Genomic DNA, 20,383 nt, shown 5'->3' with positions numbered 1-20,383 from the left:
TTCTTCTAATCAGTCACACTTAGAAACTTCAGTTGACTGTTTCCTTCATTAGAGACAGAAAGTAGATCAGTGGTTGCTGAGGGCTGGGGGGACTGTGGAAGACGGGGAAATTGTATGACAGCTAAGGAATGAGGGGTTTCCTTTCGGAGTTGTAAGAATGCTCTACAGTTGATGACGATGACGGCTGCAAAACTCCGAATACACTGAAAGCCACTGAACCATAGAGTTCAGAGTGAACTGCAGGACATGCGAGTTTTAACTCAATAAAGCTGTTTACAAAAAAAAAAAAAAAAGCCTGATACACTTAATTCAGTCCAGTGCCATTAAAACAAGTCAACTCTTCCATTGCCAAACATCCACAGAGATAAAAGAAAATAAAGAAATAAACCCTCTGCACTAATGAAAAAGAAAACAAACAAAAACCATATCCTGTAATGCTTTTAGCATCCTAAAGAAAACACAACGGCCACCAGGACGTTTCACATCAGGCCTCTGTACTCTGTGTACTGAGACCATCCTCTGGCTGAGATGTAGCAACTTAACTAGACCTTGGAACTTTTCCTTTGTCTTCAGGTACCCAATTCTCTCTTCTTTCTCTCTGTGCCATATTAGAGATGTATTTAGTTCAATAAATACAACGGCAAGAAGGGAACTAAGGTAAAATGATAAATGATAGCCAAGAAGGGAATTACTAAAATCTACCAAGTTTCAGATAGGGAAGGGAAAATCAGTTATATGGGGAATCCAATTACCTCTGGGCTAAGTCAAGACACTAGCATTTGTCATGGTGTTAGGCAAAAGACACAGTATCTTTAACACTTACCAGACTGCTCAATAAGTTTTCTAAATAAAGAAGGCAAAGAATGACAAAGAGCAGACATCCTGGTACAAAAAATACTGTTTGTATTTGCCACTTATAATGTAATGCCTGTCACGTAAATGCCTGTTACATTTCCCCAGTGAAATTTCAAACCCCTTGAAAACTGAGAAGGTGGCTACTAGGTGCTCTCGACTCCCACCTTTCCACACCTGGAGCATTCAGCCAAGAGTTCCCAATTGCTTCCAGGGTACAGGATACAGTCATCTCTGAAACTCACCATACTGAAGAGATTTTTTTTTTTCCCTTTTTAGTAACACTGTTCTGGAGCAAACATGGTTTACCACATGGAACAACAAAGTCTGTGTAATAAATGATTCTATAATGGATTGTTACCATTCTTTGAAGCTCCATGTTTAAGGTCTTATTCTTACAGAAATGTACACTATAAAAAAGCCTTCGAAATCAACAGGCCGTTGGCTCGTGAACATATCTGGGCATGACTCGATGAGTGGGGATTTCACTGGACCCACCCAGACTGACACATACGACAAGTCCAGCTTTGAAAACTTATTCAGAACTACATCTATTTTAGAGGGAGCTTTCCATGTAACCACAAAGATGTTAATCTTGGAAAGTGAGGGAATCATTTCGCTCCGCAACACGTCCTTCTATAGGTCATACACTCCAAAAATGAGACTCCAAGCGACTGAAATCTGATGATTAGTCACTAAGTACAATCCATAGGGTTACATGTAATTAGCTAAGATAAGTTAAGAAGAGAACCAGGCAGATACATGAAAAAACATTCTCTGAGTTCAATGTGCTAGATGCAATCGAAAAAAAAAAATCTCTCACACACATTCACAGAGAAACACTCTGCGCCGCTTCTGAAGGTTCCTTAAGTAAGAAGGGAGGCTCCTCAGTGACTTCCCAGCCCTCTGTCACCTCCTTTCCAAATAAGCCCACTGGCCCCTGCCCATGCCATCCCAAAATATTCTACACCCTTCCTCCTGACTGCTTAGCTCCAAGTCCCAAGGGTCCTTCTTTGTAAAGCACACATGTTCTTTTCCTTCTGTCCTTTGATTCTGCCCAGTTCCTTTGGCTTCAAGTATTACCTGTCCTCCATTGGGAGCAAACACTTTTTTCACACAGTTCAAGTAGATAACACTGCTGGCTCTCTCCTGGAGCTTGCTACCTCTCCATTTACTTCATGAGGGGGAGTGACTTCTCTGATGGGTGACCAGAGGAAGCACCAAGGAGGTACTCCAGGTTTAGCAACTCCCTTCTTCCTCTAGGGAGTGGGGCTGTCCTCTGAGTAGATGTGGTTTCCTCTGATCTTCATGCCATAGTGTGAGCCGCTCCTTCGGGCCCACAGAGAGGCCTGTCCTGCCAATATGGCCTCTACTTACTCCTGGGCTTTGGGATTAGCAAAAACCCTGCACTCCAACCCGACCTTTCCTAGCAATAAAGGTGATCTTTAAGTCTTACCTGCCAATTATTGTAGCCTATCTCTTACTTTTTTTCCCCCCAGACCTTGGGAATGTCTGAGAGTTACCACTATTGTGGTTTTTAATCAAAGGCTCTGACATCACTGATATATGTAAGTATATATTCATATATGTAAGTATGCAAACTATTAGATAGCTTAAACAAGTGACATGAGATTGTGTCCCATATCCCTGCCTGGACATAATTTTGGGTCGTGTCTCGTAAGTCTTTACCCTCCAGGGCTTCATCACAATGCCCAATGTACAGTAAAAATATGCACAGATGGGTTCAAACATGATTGCATCATCCAATTAAGGATATAGAGAAGATTAAAAACAAAACTTAGGACTACAATACTTGTGAGTCCAGCTAATATTGATGACTTTATTAATGCACTTTTGGTATCACTTAGCAGTGTTAAGCATAAAGTTAATATAGGCAGGGTGAATATAACATTCTTATACGCTAAACACTATGATCCTACAGAGTAAATTTAATTGCACACTGAGCGAGAGAATAAAAGATAAGGTGTACACTAATTTTCTTCATCAAAACCTATAAGATCTTCTTTCAACCAAACCCTATCATTCAATTTACAGCACAGCCAAGAGTGAATTTTATGTGATATATATCCAAATCTAATTTCCAAAGCAGTAATGGCAATCCACCCATAAGCCAAACTTTCATTTACTTACAATCGACACTTTCATGTTATACATTACATTATCTCACTCTTACATAAAAGCCTTGCAAACATACAAAAATCTATCAATATGCTGTGTGGGTTTTTTTGGAAATAATGATTTGGTTGTCTAAGTGTATGTTTTTGAGTGACCCACCATGAAAAAAGCCTAAAAAATTGAACTAATTATTAAATAAATTATAAATTTAATACATTAGTAATTATAATTTTGTCAAAATAAACACAGTATTTCAATAAAACTTTAGAGGTCAATTAATGTGATAAATTACTAACTTCTCTTCAATTTTATTTTTGGCACATAATCTGTTTTTTAACTGAAATATGCCTTTATGGAATGCTAACTGGATGCCAGAACTAACAAACATATGGTACTAACAAGCAGTGTTAAAACACAATAATAATTCTGGTAATAATTACTCAGAGAAAGCCCTCTCCAGTTTTCAAAGATGTGTCACACATTTTTCCTTTGACTCGCACAGCTTCCCCTTAAAACAACAGAATAGATGTCATCATACCTACTTTACAAATGAGGAAACTGAGGCTCAGAGAGCTTCAGTGGTATTCCTAAGGACTGGCAGGCCAGTACTCCATTTCAGATTGCCAATTCCCATTCAGAGATTCAATAGTTATTGGGCACCTACCATGTACTAAACCCCACAATGATGCTGGGTTAGAGATGGTTCCTTGTCTCTCCCTGCCGCCCACCCGTCATCCTAATTGACACAGGACATGCATATGGCAGGTTCAATGCACTCTTAATTTTACCTACAAATAAAAACAAAAATAACTCTGCAAATATTTCGCCTGTATGAGCAAAGGTAGGAAAAACTGCTTTAAACTTAATACAGCTTAATCATTTACTTTAGAAATTAAAAATGTTTCATTGTTACTCCTCAATGCCCAAATTCAAATGATAGTGTTTCAATTAAAATTAAGATGCCAAATTAAAAATATCCTTTGGCATTTTTAAATAAAGCATTTAATCTTCTATCTAATGAATGAGAATCTAATCACATCAATTAGCCTACCTCATTCATGTACCAAAACGTCAAAATGTATCTAATGACACAAGCTGAGATTTATGCAGTCATACATAGGCACAGTGATGATAATGTCACTGAAGAAGACCCTTTCTGAAGCTCAGGTCTAGGGTTTTACATATCTAAGGTCCCAGACAGGCACCAGCACCACACTGTAGCTCTCCAGCCACAATTTTAATGGGAGGTTGCCTCTTCCTAAGTGCAGTTGTCATAAAATGTCAAAATATGAGAGAGAAGACCCATGGTTTGTCCTGAAAGGAAAAAGACTAGCACCTCTGTTGCTTTTTATCTATCTCTGCCTATAAATGAATCAATGAGTCATAAAAACATTTGGATTTCAGGGAGGTTTCCTTCTAGAAACTTTCCTTGCAAGAAAGGCAAGCAATCATGATGTAGAGAAAGCCAATGAAGCAAAGTAAAATGGAAAGCAGGCGACTGAGTCAATCATCCAGGGACATGACCCACAGTCGTAGCCCCACTCTTGCTGATAAGCCGGCAGAACACAGTAGACCATGTGCTCATTACAAATGAAACACAAACCCCCATCTCGCCCCTCCAGGGGTTATCAATCTTCCAGAATTGAACAAGTAGAGGGGGGTGGGTGGGCCCAAGTGTGTTTTATGGGCCCATCCCCTTCCACCACCTTCTTCCTCTGGAGGATTTTAACTCTATACTCGCCTTATACCTTTCTTGTCTTGAGACAAAGTGCATCTTACGTTTAAAAAAAAAAACCAACTCCGAATAATTGCAGCATTATATCTTAGTAGTGCATATTTCCCTGTCCACCTCTAAGTTGTCTCTGATAATGTCTGAACGCCAGGGTAGATCACAGTGATACCAATGTTATCACAAGCCCAAGTTGAAGGATCCCGCACAGTGCCCGAGGGCATGGCTCTCTTCTGGAAAATGAACGCTGCTGCGCTACAAGCCCTGTTAGATGTGATAAAGGATAGGAGAAATGAGAACACACACAAGTCCTAATTTATATACATCACTGTCAGCTGCCCTTTAAAGACTACGCAGTTTTCTAAACCATGAGGTTTAGAAATTGCACAGAATTGCTACAGAACGATGTCTCTACTTATGTATTTCTCTATTTGTGCTGGATTAATAAAAAATTTAAGTCTTTTGTTCAACCTTCTCAACTTCTTTGGCTTATCATACACATACCAGATTTTGGCAACCCAGAAAAAGAAGACTCATTTACAAAATAATTTCACTCCAAGAGTTCCTCTTCAAACCTGTCATTAGGAACACGGAATGCACATTCTTTCTTATTCGAATGAGTAAATGAGGATTATTACATGCTTAAGACAGGTCATAATTTCTTAAGTTAAGCAACTTTGTGGGAAATAAAGAAACCAGTGAACATTAAAACCCTATATGTTGTCTTCTGAAGTTTCCTTTGGTCTCCAATTTTACAGAAATATTTATGAAGTTGCCATCAATGAAGAAACACCAGAATGACCATTTTTGGTTATCTCAGATATACATTTCCATGTTTCAAAACAGCCTGCATACACCATTAAAAATTATAAAACATTATCTATTTTTATATCCTTAGTCATGTCCTCCTTGTTGAGGTAGGTGCTTCCAACCTCTTCATTTAAAAAAAAGTGCTGTTATGAATATCTGCACAGATTTTACACATTTTTCTCAATCACATGAAGTCATGATCTCATATCATAGAAAATATATCACCAGAGAAGATCTATTTATAAGACTGAGATCACTCGTCCTTCCCTCAGCTAATGAGAGCACCTGTGAGTGACAGAGCTGACATGAGAAAACCCAACAGAGATGTTATATAATTAACAAGTGTAATGCCTCAGCACAGTTGTGGTTGTTCTTGTCGTCACTATAACATCAACAACCACGGCCACCACAATTTCCGAAGCATCTATCACATGCCAGGGGCTCTGCAAACATCATTCCCATCCTTGGAAATTTTCATAAAGTAGGGAAGGAGTCATCTTCCCATTTCAAGTAGGAAAAGAGTTAAGGGGCTCATCTGAGGTGACATAATCACACTGGTGACAGAAGCCTCCATCTCTTTGTTCTGCCCCAAACTGCCTCGTTCTTAGAAAAAAGATCACTGGAAGGGACTACTGACCTGCTCAAGCCTATTCACTAAAGACCTGAAAGTGATTTTTATGTGAGACCGTATAGGGAGACTTGTGTATGGCATCCTGCGTCTTTGGGGGGAGGTCCCAAGGCCGCCACCGCCACTGACCAAGGGACCAGTGAAAGTCTTGGAGCCAGCAGCTATCTCAATGCACCCAACCGCCTGACCCATGGGACAAGGAGACAATATTATAGCTTAATATCCTCAACCACCTCCTTTTTTTCTCTAAGCATTTCAGCTATTTTGAAGTCTGCTGGCGGGAGGCATCTTTCTCTACATCAGAATGTAAAATCATTCTAAATTTGACAGTAATTGAGCTCCATTGCGTCTTTCCATGTCTGATCAAAATATAGCTTTGAGAATCTACAGATAATTAAAATTTCAGGAAGTGTTTGGAGAAGCCTATTAATGTATTACATAATCATTCACCAGAGAAAAACAGGAATCTTTAAGATCACCGTTGAGCATGGGGAACTATTATTCTTTGGATTATTTTGTGTGAACAACACCAAATCCTAATGTTACACAAAGGCTAATAATGTCTTTGCTCAGAGGATTAGAATTAATTAATGACCTCTGCTTTGGACTTAAATGCTGTAAACATTGCTGTTGTTCTTGAAAACAAAGACTGCTCCTGCATCATTTTTCAGATAGAGAAATTGAAATTAAAGTATTATGGTAATATTTGCTGGATAAAACAAATGCCGAGATCAAAACTGCTAAAACTCTGAGTGGAGATTTATTATCCCCACTAATCCTTTTGCATTTCAAAGTTTATTTATTTTTACTATGCTCTTCTATGCTTGTCACTAGTTATTATGGCATAATTTTAAATTCATAAAAGAGAATGTAGAGTTAATAATATCACAAGCCTTAAAACAATATTCAAGTAATACTGATGAGGTTAGAAATGCATTTGTTATCTGAATATGTTCTTTGGATGAACCAAAAAAAAAAAAATGGTAATCTAATGTTAGAGTTTTTAACTTGTCATGCCCCAGCCAATGAGGCCATGCACAAAGAACAAAGATTTAATTTTAAAACATCAATGAGGTACCAGGTGGTGGGTATTATAGAGGGCATGGATTGCATGGAGCACTGGGTGTGGTGAAAAAATAATGAATACTGTTATGCTGAAAATAAATAAATTAATTTAAAAAAATAAAACATCAATGAGTACTTTTAAAGGGACAACTCAGTAAATCAAACGGTCATGTTCTCTTCAGTGTATTCAAATGATAAAATACAATTTCACAATATTCTGACTTCCCAGCACTCCTAAATTCTTACTTGTGAAGCAGTAACTAAAGTTGAGAAATGGACACATCTCTCCATGGCTTATTTGGTGGAAACATGCCAATAATTATTTCTCACTAACTATAGTTAATGGCAACTTCTAAAAGGCCAAAGAAGAAATTTCTGGTGTAACTGCAGGTGGGGCCTGAGAATATAAGAACGATAAGCACTGGTTACTTAAAAGCCTAGGTTACTGTCTGTCAGGCATGCGTATTATTTTGGATAGTCTGGCCTTGGTGACAGGTCAGGCATGAACAATATAAAGGAGAGGAGCACCTTGGGCCTCTGGTGGTGCCAGTAACTGAGACGGGAAACTCAGACAGAGGAAATAAACATAAGGGTGGGAAATAAACCTAAGAACACAGTTTGGAAAATGTTGATTTTATGGTGGATGTGGGGCATGGAGGTCAAGAAATCTGGTAGGTGGCTAAATTTAGGAATTAAGATCTTAGGAAGAAGGTTGAAAGTCATAAGCAAGATAGGAGTATGCGATCATTTTCTGCAAGGGCCGAGACAGTAAATACTTCAGGCTTTACAGACCATATGATCTATCACAACTACTCAACTCTGCCTTTGCAGCATCAACACAGCAATAAACAACAGCTGTCAAATGAGGGTTTCTGTTCTAATAAAACTTTATTTACAAAAAACAGGTGTCAGAATGTATTCATTTGGATGGTAGGTCACAGTCTGCCAACCGGAGTTAGAGGACAGTGAAGCCCTGGGACTGGATGCGATCATGCAGGAAGAACATAGAGATGTAAGGCCAATTAGTATGGTATGAATTTGAAAACATGTAATTCTCAATTTGTATTCAGTTCAGTAAAGATATATTTTTGCTTTTTTCCTTGATATGTGAAACAAGGGCTAGCCTAGGGATATACCTATATAGCAGTAAGAAGTACAAGAAAAGCTACTAACCTAAAAAGAAAAGGGAATCTAAGGAATAAGTAAAAATAATGAACTCTTATATTTTATCTTGCCAGTAATACTATTTTCCAAACATTTTTTAAAAGCTCAATAATCACATGAAATATGCTGAATGATTAAATGTATTTAATTATCAATCATTGCTAAAATGGAGTTAAAGTCAGTTTTAATTTTCCAAAAGAATAGGAACACTGGGATGAATTATTCCTACGCATGAAATGATTTAGTATTTTGATATTAGAGAAAGGCCAGGAAGGTAGAGCAAGAGAAAATAAAATGATTAGTCTATATAAGGGCAAACAGCATTCATAACACTTAAATGTTTTTGCTTATTTCTATAGTTATTCCATAAAACTATAAATAGCTTTATAACTACTTCTTTAATAGTCATCAAAATCTTAAACATATACTCCATTGCTAAAGGACTAAATAAATGTCTTTCTGTTTAACTAAAACTCATCCAAACATTCAAATACACGTTGGGTGCTACATTAATGCCAGGGATTAAATGACCAGTATTTACTGCACAAAAATTTAAGTGTAGCTCCTACTTAGCATTGCAAGTTGGGGTTTGCTTATTTGGGGCCCTATAGATGGATGCCAAAGGGTCCTTGGCCAACTTTGGGGAGTCTCTAGACTGCCTGCAATTACATGCAAAGCTTTCTGTGCATGTGTCCTTCTTCAGAGACAGTCCAGAATGGTCATTAAATTCCTGGAGGAGTCTATCACCTCGCCAGAGCTACACCGGGATCTGTAAACAGGTTTCTTTAAAACACATTTATCTTACTTAAAAAGCCTAAATGTTTTTTTCCCACTTCCTATTTTTGGAAAGAATAAAAGACTTGATTATTAGTCCAAATTAAGCAAGTAAGTTTTTGTGCTTCTGCCCCAGACCACTGGCATTAGATCCAAACTCAAAATTGCGTCCATTAGTAAGAAGCCAAGTTTCATTCCCATTATTCACCCAGAGAAACTTACTCTTAACCTAGAATTTTTAAACAGCTCATTGTTTCCACGGATCTGAGGCACCTTTTTAATCAAGCTCAAAGACAGAAATCAATAAATACCCCAAGATCTGAGCACTTCTGAAATGCTGGACTATTAGTATACCTTATCTTTAAATTAATCTGCAGAGTTAATTCTATATAATAGGTATAACAGAGAAGTACCATAATGTTTTTCTTACAGGCTGATTTTTTTAAAAAGGCAAATTACAGCAAGTTGATGGCAAAATTAAGGTAAGAATTGAAAATCCTGCTATTATTCCATTTTAGCATCTCTTGGAAAAGTAATCTATTCTTTCCAGAACAGAATAAATTTCTCTCAAGAGTTAGATTTTTCAGAGACTCTATAGCATTGAGCACACCTCCTTGCTAATTTAATTTTCTGCCTTTCCTCTGTTAATAGTTAAGACCAATTTGGAATGACTTTTCCATATTATTGAAAATCAAGAGTGTGGTTAATGCTTTCAGGCCACTATGGTAAAAAAATGTGACTCCTTCAAAGTGTAAAAGATGGTCCAAATCAAGTGGACTTTTCTAAGACAGGAAGTGGCAAAGGCCCTGAATTTCAAATCTGTTTTCTGTCTACCTAACGCTATCCAACAAACATTATCTTTGATGACCACAGAACCCACACTTCCTTGGTTCGCCTGACATGAGGGACCATAAAATTATATGCAGGCTCCTCAGCAGCTTCTTTGCTACCTGAAAGAAGACATTGATTCATACATGTTCCCATTTTTATCTGTTTTGCATAAACAAAGCAGACCTGTAGAAAAGACTGGATTCATTAGCATGTAAAATACAGCCATTAGTGGAAAAGCAATATTCCCAGACATAACAAGATCAGACTCTGGCATCTGGGCTGGAACTGGGGGTTAAGAGGTAGACCATTTCCAAAAAAAAAAAAAGCTTTCCTTTGGTAAGAGTTAGTCCCAGGGGTAAATTAAATAACACTACCAAAAAAGGATGCCAAAACAAGTCATTGCTTGGGTCTACCATCACAGCAGAACAATCTATCCAACCGACCCTTCAGTGAATGGGTAACTCTTAAATGTGTTTCTCTCTCAGAATCTTTTGGAAGCTCCATCTTATGATTGGAAAACTTGACAGGACTCACCTGCCTCAACTACCTATCACATTAAGAGACAGGAGATGTGTTATCACCATGCCAGCCAGATGCTACAACCAGGAAGCAAACACTGGCTAATTACAAAAAATACAAAGTTTAAAATACCATGGATTCTACAGCAAGGGAAGGCGACAGTCAGGTCTGCTTCCAGGCGGTAATGATGAAATGGTCTCAAAGATGAAAATGAGGGGAAGATCCGGAGAAGAAAGCAGATCCAGAACATTTGGGTGCTCTCTAATGGCCAGGCACTGCTCTGGGCACTGAGTATACATGGTGAAAAAAACAAAGTCTCAGCTCACTTCCTGGTAGGTGAAGAATGACAGAAGACTAACACCAAAGTATCAGTGGGGAAGTAAATTAAGAAGGTCAAGGATTAAGAAGTGAAAATGTCTTGAGGAGTTCCTGAGCCATGGATGCTTGGGAGGTCCTCTTTGAGCAGGTAACATTTAAGTTGCAATCCACTTGTCAAGAAGAAGCCATCCTCTATGCTTTCAACTTGGAAGAACTATCTTTGCTGGGAAAAATTGGAGAGATATGATTTAGTCTCATAATCTTGCATTTTTCTCCTGTTTTTGTGTTTGAAGCATACATAATTTTTAAACAGTAGAATATTGGTCAGATTACATAAAAAGATTATAAGACAAAGCAATTTGAAATCAGTCAACAATAAAATAATTTGATCCTGCCACTCCTGACAATTTAACTGAGTGTCTCTGTGCTCTGTAACAGTACCCACGCCCATCCCCAGTGCCACCAGCTGGCTTCGAGTCCGAGTGGCTATCTGCAGCCTATACCACACTTAGACACTCAAGAGGCAAATGTCTCCAGTTAAAGTAAACAGGAGTTCTTTCTTTAGCAGAGGCTCAAGAATATGCTCAACTAAAAATTAAACTTCCCTGGTCTTCTGCAAACATAGCTTGTTTGGCTTAATAATTGCCTAACAATACCTGAAATTGTATGTACACATTTGATGGCCTAAATACATTCAAATGTGGGAAAACAATTTTCCCACATTCATGTCTGGCAGTGTGCCCTCGCGCTATGGGGCATTTACAGAGCGATGGCAAAGCTTGGTGTAAATGAAATAGCAAACCCTGGTTTATCACTCCTGAGTTTCTATATTTTCTGGCTGTCCCACTAGGAAATACTCAGCTTCATAGAATTCTCAACCTGTGGTCATTTCCCTACATGAAGTTTTGGAAAGAATTCTAATTTCTTGTCTTTTCCCCTGTTTTCTGATTCGTCATTGTTAAAAACCCCCAGCAGAGACAGGCTATCAGCATAACCTGTCTGATGTCTTTCGGGTGTCTGCATGAGCACACGAAGAAGAGTGGGCTCTGGCATGGACCGAGCAACATGTCAACATCTGGAGAAACTATGGTTGTTCCCAGAGGTCCACCACTCAGAATTGTCATGTGTTACCAATTTGGATACAGGGTCAGCTAGCTAGCGGTGACACCTATCATTCCACTGATGAGGAGTGTTGACTTGCTAAACCCAGAGGGCTAAAGAAGAACAACTTTCCTAAACAGCTTCCTGGAGGGGTGCAAAGTTAATTTTCAAAGATAGGGAAGAAGGGTAGGATTAAAGAATATGAAGCTGATTATACTGGAGGAATGTCAGAAAGACTTTGGAGGACTTTGTTAAAGATGTTTAGAAAACATAACAAATAACCTTAACCTAATGGTTAGAGTCCAAGAGCCAACCCCCTCCTCTTCCAACAGGCCCTGTAGTGTGCTTCTCATGCCAGGCAGTTTGAGTTTCTGCTGAAGATAAGATCTCAACCTCACAGCAGCAATGTCCACAAGAGTCAAACTATGGTAGGAGCCGAGATGTCCTTCAATAGATGATGGATAAAGAAGATGTGGTTCATCTATACAATGGAATATTTCTCAGCCATCAGAAAGGATGAATACCCACTGTTTGCACTGACATGGTTGGAACTGGAAGGGATTATGCTGAGTGAAATAAGTCAAGCAGAGAAAGACAATTATCATATGGTTTCTCTCACATTTGAAACATGAGGAATAGCATGGAGGACCACAAGGGAAGGGAGGGAAAACTGGATGGGAAGAAATCAGAGAGGGAGACAAAGCATGAGTGACTCTGGACTCTGGGAAACAAACTGAAGGGGGTGGGGAGATAGGGTAACCAGGTGATGGGTATTAAGGAGGGCAGGTGTTATGATGGGCACTGGGTGTTATACACAACTAATGAATAACTGAATACTACATCAAAAACTAATGATGTACTATATGTTGGTTAACTGAATTAAAAAAAAAATCTCAACCTCAACACTCCAAAAATAACTCTTGGAATCGTCTTACTTTTGCCAAGTGAGTCATCTACTCATAAAAAGAACAGCAACTTTCTTGGGGCTTAAGGGGAGAAACCCTTGAACATGGACATGGCATCCCACTGTATCAATGCCTAACACAGCGAGACAAAGAGAAACAAATGTGACCAGCAGTGAACAGTAACCACAGTGAACAGCTTTATGTCCTTTCCTTTCTAGTTCCTAGAACCCTCCTCTGAAGAGGCTCTCACACTGTTGCTACCAGGAGAGATCAAACAGGGAAGAGCCAAAGGGGCAGTGTCTAAGAGATTTGTCCCAAAGCTCTGGAGGGGGACTGGGGCCCCCTGGGAGCTACAGACCCAACAGGAGCACCCAGCTGCCCTCCGAAGCAGGTAGTGAAGTTTCCAGTTCCTAAACTTCCTTTTCTAAGGAAACTGTGGCTACTGGTAGATGAGTTAATCATTGGAAATCTTTTCACAGAAAATCATGGACCACTTAAACTGGAAAGAGCTTTCTTTGTTTTTCATGCAAAAATATTCCTCATTTCAACTACCCATTTTTTCTTTTGTTTTCTCTTTCCATCCTCTTTAAAAAATATCAACAAGTTACTTTTTTTTTTTTTTTAAAGATTTTATTTATTTATTTGACAGAGAGAAAGATCACAAGTAGGCAGAGAGGCAGGCAGAGAGAGAGAGGAGGAAGCAGGCTCCCTGATGAGCAAAGAACCCGATGTGGGGCTCAATCCCAGGACCCCGAGATCATGACCTGAGCAGAAGGCAGAGGCCTAACCCACTGAGCCACCCAGGCTCCCCAACAAGTTACTTTTAAAAGAAAAAAAAAATCTTGATATATGGAAGATGATGGAAGTCAAGTGAATAACTCTCATTTGTTAATGAACAAACACAATGACACTATAAATAAAACTTCAATCCTTGAGAAGCTCAAGAACTCAACCTTGGGTCACCCAGCTGCTAGGATAGCATCCAGGTCATCTGACTCCTCAGCCAGTTCTACCATGTAAAGATCAGAGAACTGATAGATAAAATTCCAGGAGCACCTTGGTGGCTCAGTCAATTAAGAATCTGACTTGTTTTTTGGCTCAGGTCATGATCTCATAGGTCATGAGATCGAGCCCCGTGGTAGGCTTGGCACTCAGTAGGGAGTCTGCTTGAGATTCTCTCTGTCCCTCTCCCTCTGTCCCTCCCCTCACCCACATGTGCATGCTGAGCAGGGAGCCTGATGGAGAGCTCAATCCCAGGACCCTGGGATCATGACCTGAGCCCCAGAGCCAAAGGCATATGCTTAACCATCTGAGCTACCCAGGTGTCCCACAGAGGTATCCTGTCTTCTTAAAATACCACCAAGTAGACAAAAGTATTCCAAAGTGAAGGAAGTATCCCCAAAAGGGAACACACTTGCGTTACCTGCCCTTTGGGGATACCCATGCTGTGGGATCCCTGCACTATGGGACAACTTTACAGGGTTGCAATCAACAGGCCCAGCTCGTCTTTCAGGAGCAAGCTGACAGACTTGGTGTCAACAAGGGGTTGTCGTTGAAGCTCTGATTCTATCCAGCCTGATGTTCCAATTTTAGTTACACTTCCTTTAGGTTCTTTTGCAAAGTGGCAACAAAAACAAACAAACAAACAAACAAAAAACCAAAAACCCAGAGGATGGACGTTAACCATATGCTGAAATTTTCCTTTCACACTTGGGAGCACAGCAAATGCACTTTTTCAGGCTTATGAAGTAACCCTCCAGCATCATTGATTTTCGAGTCTTACAAAAGCTCTCCGTATTGTGCCTTCACCACAGCCTTACGCTGCTATAACTCCTGTCAGACATCATCTTAGCTTTATGAATAAATAAAACTATGCTCTGGGGAAACATTGATTTAAGAGGAAAAATCAATACCCATCTAGCACGTGATCGACTTGAGCTTTAAGGCTACTTATCCCCAAAGTACAATGCAATAACTGAGTGTAAAACCATACCTTTTGCACCCTAATAAAAGGTAAGCGAGGGTAGGGGAAATTGGCAGGCAAATGCTTGCCTGCCATAGTTCCTAGCATAGCAGGATTTTTCTTTACAAAGTAGTTAGCAGATATTTCCAAAAGGGAGGAGGTAGGGAAGGAGAAAAAAGAAATGGATGAACCAATGGTACCAAAATCTTGATAGTGTGTGAATATGGATTGTGAATATATGAGAATTCACTCTATTATTAATTGTCCTATGAATGCAAGATTTCACATAAGAACATGAAAAGTATTTATGTTTGCTTGGAGAAAACTCTACAAAGCTGACAGCAGCCAAGATGCTGATAATGGTTCTCTTTGGCTAAGAGCCTCCCGTGGAAGCTTTTCTCCTTCCTAGGGAGTTCTGCATTTTCCAGTTTTCTGTAGTGAATATGTATCTTGCTTTTATAACTCAGAAGACACACACACAATAGATGTAGCTAAGGACAGCAAAAAAAAAAAAAGAAAGAAAGAAAAAGATTAGAGAGACTGCCAAGGAAGGATTTGGTTGACTACTGGCCCAGAGAAAGCCAAGACTCACGACGTAACACATACTTTTCTATTCAGCTCTTTCTTACTGCTCTTGGACATTTTTCAGGGCAGAAGCAGGTTGCTATTAAAATTGACTGGTTTTAAAAATAAAGCTAATAGCTTCTGCTGCAATTAACCTCATCTTTGTGAGCCAAAGATGAAACAAGAGATAAAAGCTGGCTAAAGTCACTATTTCCTCAGCCCTGCTCTCACCCGACAAGCTAAACCTATTTTCACAGTGGAGACAGTTGTTCAAAGTCCTGACAGGCCTGTGGTAACCTCTGGTTACAAAGCCAAGGCTTTTGTCTTCCTGCTCACAATTGGTTGGAATTAAAAATGAATTCCATTCTTTTTCTCTAACTCCTCAAAGATCCAGTCTTTTGCTAATTGTGTTAACTGCGGTCTCTCAAGAAACACTCATGTGTTGATTTGGATTAGGGCTCATGTCTCACCAAACAGTTACTGATGCTGTTCCTTCTCATTGCTTGTCTTTCTGATATGTGGGAAGAACAAGTCTGGAAATTTAAAGCACTTTTTCCAAGTCAAAGGCGATTAGAGGCCTGGAAATAGGTCGGGGTAATCTAAATTTTGAACCTCAAATTTAAGCACAGTGAAAAGTAACTACTGTCATCACCAAAGCTGGTGAGGATATTGGCTGAATCTACTTCTAAGTTGGAAATGACACACAATTAAAATTCCAAAAGTATCTATAGGAGGGTCAGACATATAAGTGGATAATTAAATACAGCACAATCAGAGACACAACTTAAGAACTGTGGAAGCCCAGTTATATCGGGGGATCAGGAGGGCTTCTCGCAGGACATGAAAACTGAGGTGGATCTGGAAGGGTGTGCTGGAATTTATCAAGGAAAAAAGGGCAAGGGCATTCTCAGAAGTAAGAACAGCACGCACAAAGGCACGTGTGCCTGAAAGCCCGCTGTGTGTTGGAATATCCTGAGAAATTCAGTCTAAATGAAGCTGAAAGTCTAAATGATGCTGAAGTGGGGAGAGGCAAGCAGTGCACGAGAGGGCTGCACAGAGCCAGTTGTGGAGTCCACACCAAAGTGTTTGGATCTATTCTCAAGGTTAAAGTGTACACAGAAGTCACTGAGTAGGAAACCACGTTCTAAATTGGGGAGCAAGGGACCTAAAATCGGTAGAGTTTTGGAAGAGACTTACGTTAGTTCTAGCAACAGACTGAAGGCCAGTCATGAGGGCCAGAACTAATGTAGTGACGGTAGCAGACAGAGGAGAGACTGGGAAGATATTTACAGCGAACATTTGTAGCAGCTGGCAGTTAATATTTGCCCTCACCCAGCCCCAGTCACTGTTCTTGGAATTTTCATATATGATCTTAAATCCAGAATCTGGTGTGCACTGGATGCAGAGGGTGAAGCAATGTCAGGCTGGAGATTTCTGGCTTAAGTCACAGGGTTGACAGTGATGCCTTTAAGTGAAATATTGATTCCAGGAGAAGGAATCCGTTATAAGCAGAAGGTGAGCAGGTGGGCAAGGGGAAAATGTTTCACTGAATCCAATATTAATTTTGAGAGCTGCCGGGGATACACAAGTGAAGATAACCAAAACATTGGGGTCACGAATTCGGCAGAGAGCACACTGGAAATTTGGTCGGGGGAAAAAAAATCCTTGGTTAAATTTAAGCAATCGGCCATGAACAAAAAAAGGAGCACACAATACAATGCTTTCCAAAAACTCAAGACTGTGATTCCACTACAGAAACATCTGAGACCTATTCTATAATATATAGATTTCTGAGTTAAACCTTAATGCCCCCCAACTGGAAAATGTTTCATTTCGGGCCCACAAATAAAATGAGTAAGGCAAGCAGCTAGTGGAAATGGAAATGCATTAGAGAAAATATTTAATCCCCAAATTGAGATTTTAGTCCAATGTTGGGTGATCAGAGTGAAGCATTTTTGGAGTGTGGATAATCAAAGCTCTTAATGCACTGATTCTTTAGACTAAGTTAACTAACAAAAGGCAGGCTGTTTTCCAGAATCTGTAGTCATATTTAAAAAGACCTCAGAGGGTAATCAAAATGACCCCGAAATCACTCCCTGTTCTTGTAAGAGGAAAGGGTTACTCTGAAAGAGAAAGAAATTCTCAGCAACTTAAAAGAAAGATTTAATTAAAAGACAGTGGCCTATTTTACTAGATTCATTCTGTAAAGAGATGGGGAACATTCAAGCCAGATGTACGCCTTTCTTTCTAGCCCCGCAGAGGAATTGCATAATGATGTATAATGGATAGAGGTCAGTCAGGTCACAGTGTTTGAGGTTTGTAAATCTTTTAAATGGGTGAACATAGCACTTTGCAGCCCAGGATTCATTATAAAAATTGAGAATCAAGTAGTAAGCTAACTGCTATAACTAAATCTAAAATATCTTTGTGTTAACTTGTCCTTCACTTAGGTTGGATAATTTTTTTTCTGGATTCGGTTCTATTCGAAAATGACCCAAAGTCATTAAGGAAATTTGATACAACTTTATCATTAGCATATATGAGATTCCTTACACCACTGAGAACAGTGAACACAGCCTCATAATTTTGATTGTGGTGGCAGTGACAGTGGGGAACACCCCAGCATCCTATTAATCTATCCAACAAACCCTTAAGACGGTAACAGTGATTATCCTTATCTAGAAGTTGAGTAGAGAGACCGAGAGGGTAGGCATTTTGCCCAGTCTCTCACTGGTATTAGAAGGCAGAGCCAGGGTTGTGCCCATCACCAATAGGAAATGCCACACTATAGAAAGCATAACCATTGATGTCTCACAATCTCTATGGCAAAAACCCCTGGTGCTGAATTAGGAACTGTACAGGCTAATACTCTTGAGATTTTTCAGCTTCAAAGCTGTGTCTAAGTTCTACAGTGCAGGGTCCCCAAATAATCTATCGATTCCCATACAAACTTAAGCTAAAAGCAAGCTTAAATAAGCGAGAACATAGAATACATCAGATATGTGAATACCTTGAAATCACTCTTTTCCGGCTCTGAGGTTACACCCAACTGCTTAAATAAGAGAACGGCCTTGTGTTTTCTGGAAAGGAAACACAAGAAGAAACAATTTCAAAACTCTGAACTGAAGGAACATTACAATAGCTAAGGGTAAAATGATCACCTTTTCATTTACCTATTAAGGTTCTGAACAATAAGAAAAGCAACCAACAACTCTTTAATTAACCTTTAGTATTTTAATACTATAAAAAAAGAATGTTGAAAAACAAAGGTTAAACCTTTCATTTAAAATATTCACAGACCTATATATTTATCTGAAATTTATATATGCGGAAAAGTGTACATGACATTACATGTGCTCCCAACGATGAATAATTATGCCCTGGAGGTTTTAGACACATTGCTGCATTCTGCCTTTCTTTCCACAGACATGGACAGTGACTATGGGTTAGTACTGCACACCTCACACAGAGACCTTCTGAGTTCTGCAAGATACCATGGGTTAAAACAAAAAGGGCTGCATGTCCCAGATGATGATGGCCTTTTCAAGACAAAGATAGCTGGAATAAAGTGGTACAGAACAGTGTGATGATAATTACAATATATTTAGGCATATTATTTTATTTTCCTCTTGAAATGTGCCATATTTTTGTTAGCATCATTCTTACCTTAAAATAAAGATCTTATTACTTATAAAGATCATTTCCTCTAAGAGGAAGGGTGATGCTATTTTGAGGAATGTAATCTCAAATCTGAAATTTTGTTTTTGTTGACTATGGATCTAGGAAGGCAACTTAAAATATGTTAAGTGGAAGTAAAAGGCAGAGGTCATGAAAGAATGGCCCAATAACTAGACTGAATATTCTCAGAAACAGTATCCACTGATGTAAACCGATGCAAATTTTTTTCCTTTTTGGTAGTGTAAAAGAGAAAAGAAAGCCATTTCTTACGAAAAAAATGAAATGCAAGTGAATGCTAGAAAGAAAAAGAAATAGTAAAATTGACAATAAGCAAGGTGGTGTTTGCTCTGTGAGCTGCCGTATCAGACTCTCCAGGGGCCACCAAGAGCCCCCCAACCCCTACTGCACCTCATGGAGCCTACACCCACATAGTCTAAGAGCCTGAATATAAGCTCCAAGAGAAAAAGGGCAGTAAATGGCAAGGAAGAGTCACACATCGGGGAGGCAGGCAAACGGTAAAGATCACATTTACTGTATCTCAACAAAGAAAGGCAACGGAAATTCTTTCCTCTTCACCTTTTGCTGGGAAATTCCCCATTCTGTACCACTAAGCGTTACAGTTCAGCCATATCATGGGTTTTGGTAGGTTTCCTGAAAACTTATCATTTATAGAGCCAGGAAGGTGCATTTCAAGCTCTAATCAACTGCGTCAGAAGCAAGTGTTGAGAGTAGCACCTGTTTAGAAGTGGAGAACTATTTTGAGACTCTGCTACCTCTGTCTAACAAGCCTTTCTGAAAAACCTCTGTGCTATCTCAAAGCAAAGAGGAGAAGGCCCAGTTCCAGAGACCAAGTTACCAATATACATGATACAGAGACACAGGTAACAACAGACCTATGTCCAGGTTGTGAAGAGACCACAGAAAAGAGAGTGAGGGCTCTGTGCATAGGACTCTCCAAAGCTCTTCGGATGAAACCCAAGCCACTTGGCACAGTGTGACAAGCTCCCCATCACACACCTGCCACCATGCCCAGCACCCTAGTGGAGCCTCCGCCTCATCTCCCTAAGCTCCCACTCACAGTTCTCCCTGCCTCTGCCACACTGTCGGTTTACTGCCTTTTTAAGAGGTCGAACAACTCGACCTCGAAATGAATATTGAGTAAAGCAGTTGTTTTTCAGCTGGAAACGATCTGTAATGTGCTTATTCAGAGTAGGTGGATGCTGGTACCTGGCAGGGGTAGTCCACCAACCTAGACCAACAGCCTGTCACAACCTTCTCAATCTTGCCTGTCTCTCTCTCTCCCCCCACCCTTTTTTTTTTTTTTTTTAAAGATTTTATTTGACAGA

The 20,383-nt window shown here is 39.5% G+C and overlaps 1 protein-coding gene across 3 annotated transcripts in view; it reads right to left on the bottom strand.

The window, feature by feature from the left end:
• Positions 1-20,383, bottom strand: part of PAG1 (phosphoprotein membrane anchor with glycosphingolipid microdomains 1) — a 142,568-nt gene that overhangs the window by 77,824 nt on the left and 44,361 nt on the right. For 2 of the 3 annotated variants that reach the window (XR_009351696.1, XM_059166144.1), the window contains exon 2: positions 18,370-18,439. The exons of the other annotated variant lie outside the window; for it this stretch is intronic. The gene's annotated coding sequence lies outside the window, so the exon portion shown is untranslated. The remainder of the gene's footprint in view (positions 1-18,369; positions 18,440-20,383) is intronic. 3 annotated transcript variants of the gene reach the window in all.

This window comes from Mustela lutreola, chromosome 3, assembly GCF_030435805.1.
Source record: "Mustela lutreola isolate mMusLut2 chromosome 3, mMusLut2.pri, whole genome shotgun sequence".
Classification (NCBI taxonomy): Eukaryota; Metazoa; Chordata; class Mammalia; order Carnivora; family Mustelidae; genus Mustela; species Mustela lutreola.
Note: the sequence above shows the minus strand (reverse complement) of the source record. Positions and strands in the feature narration are given on the sequence as shown.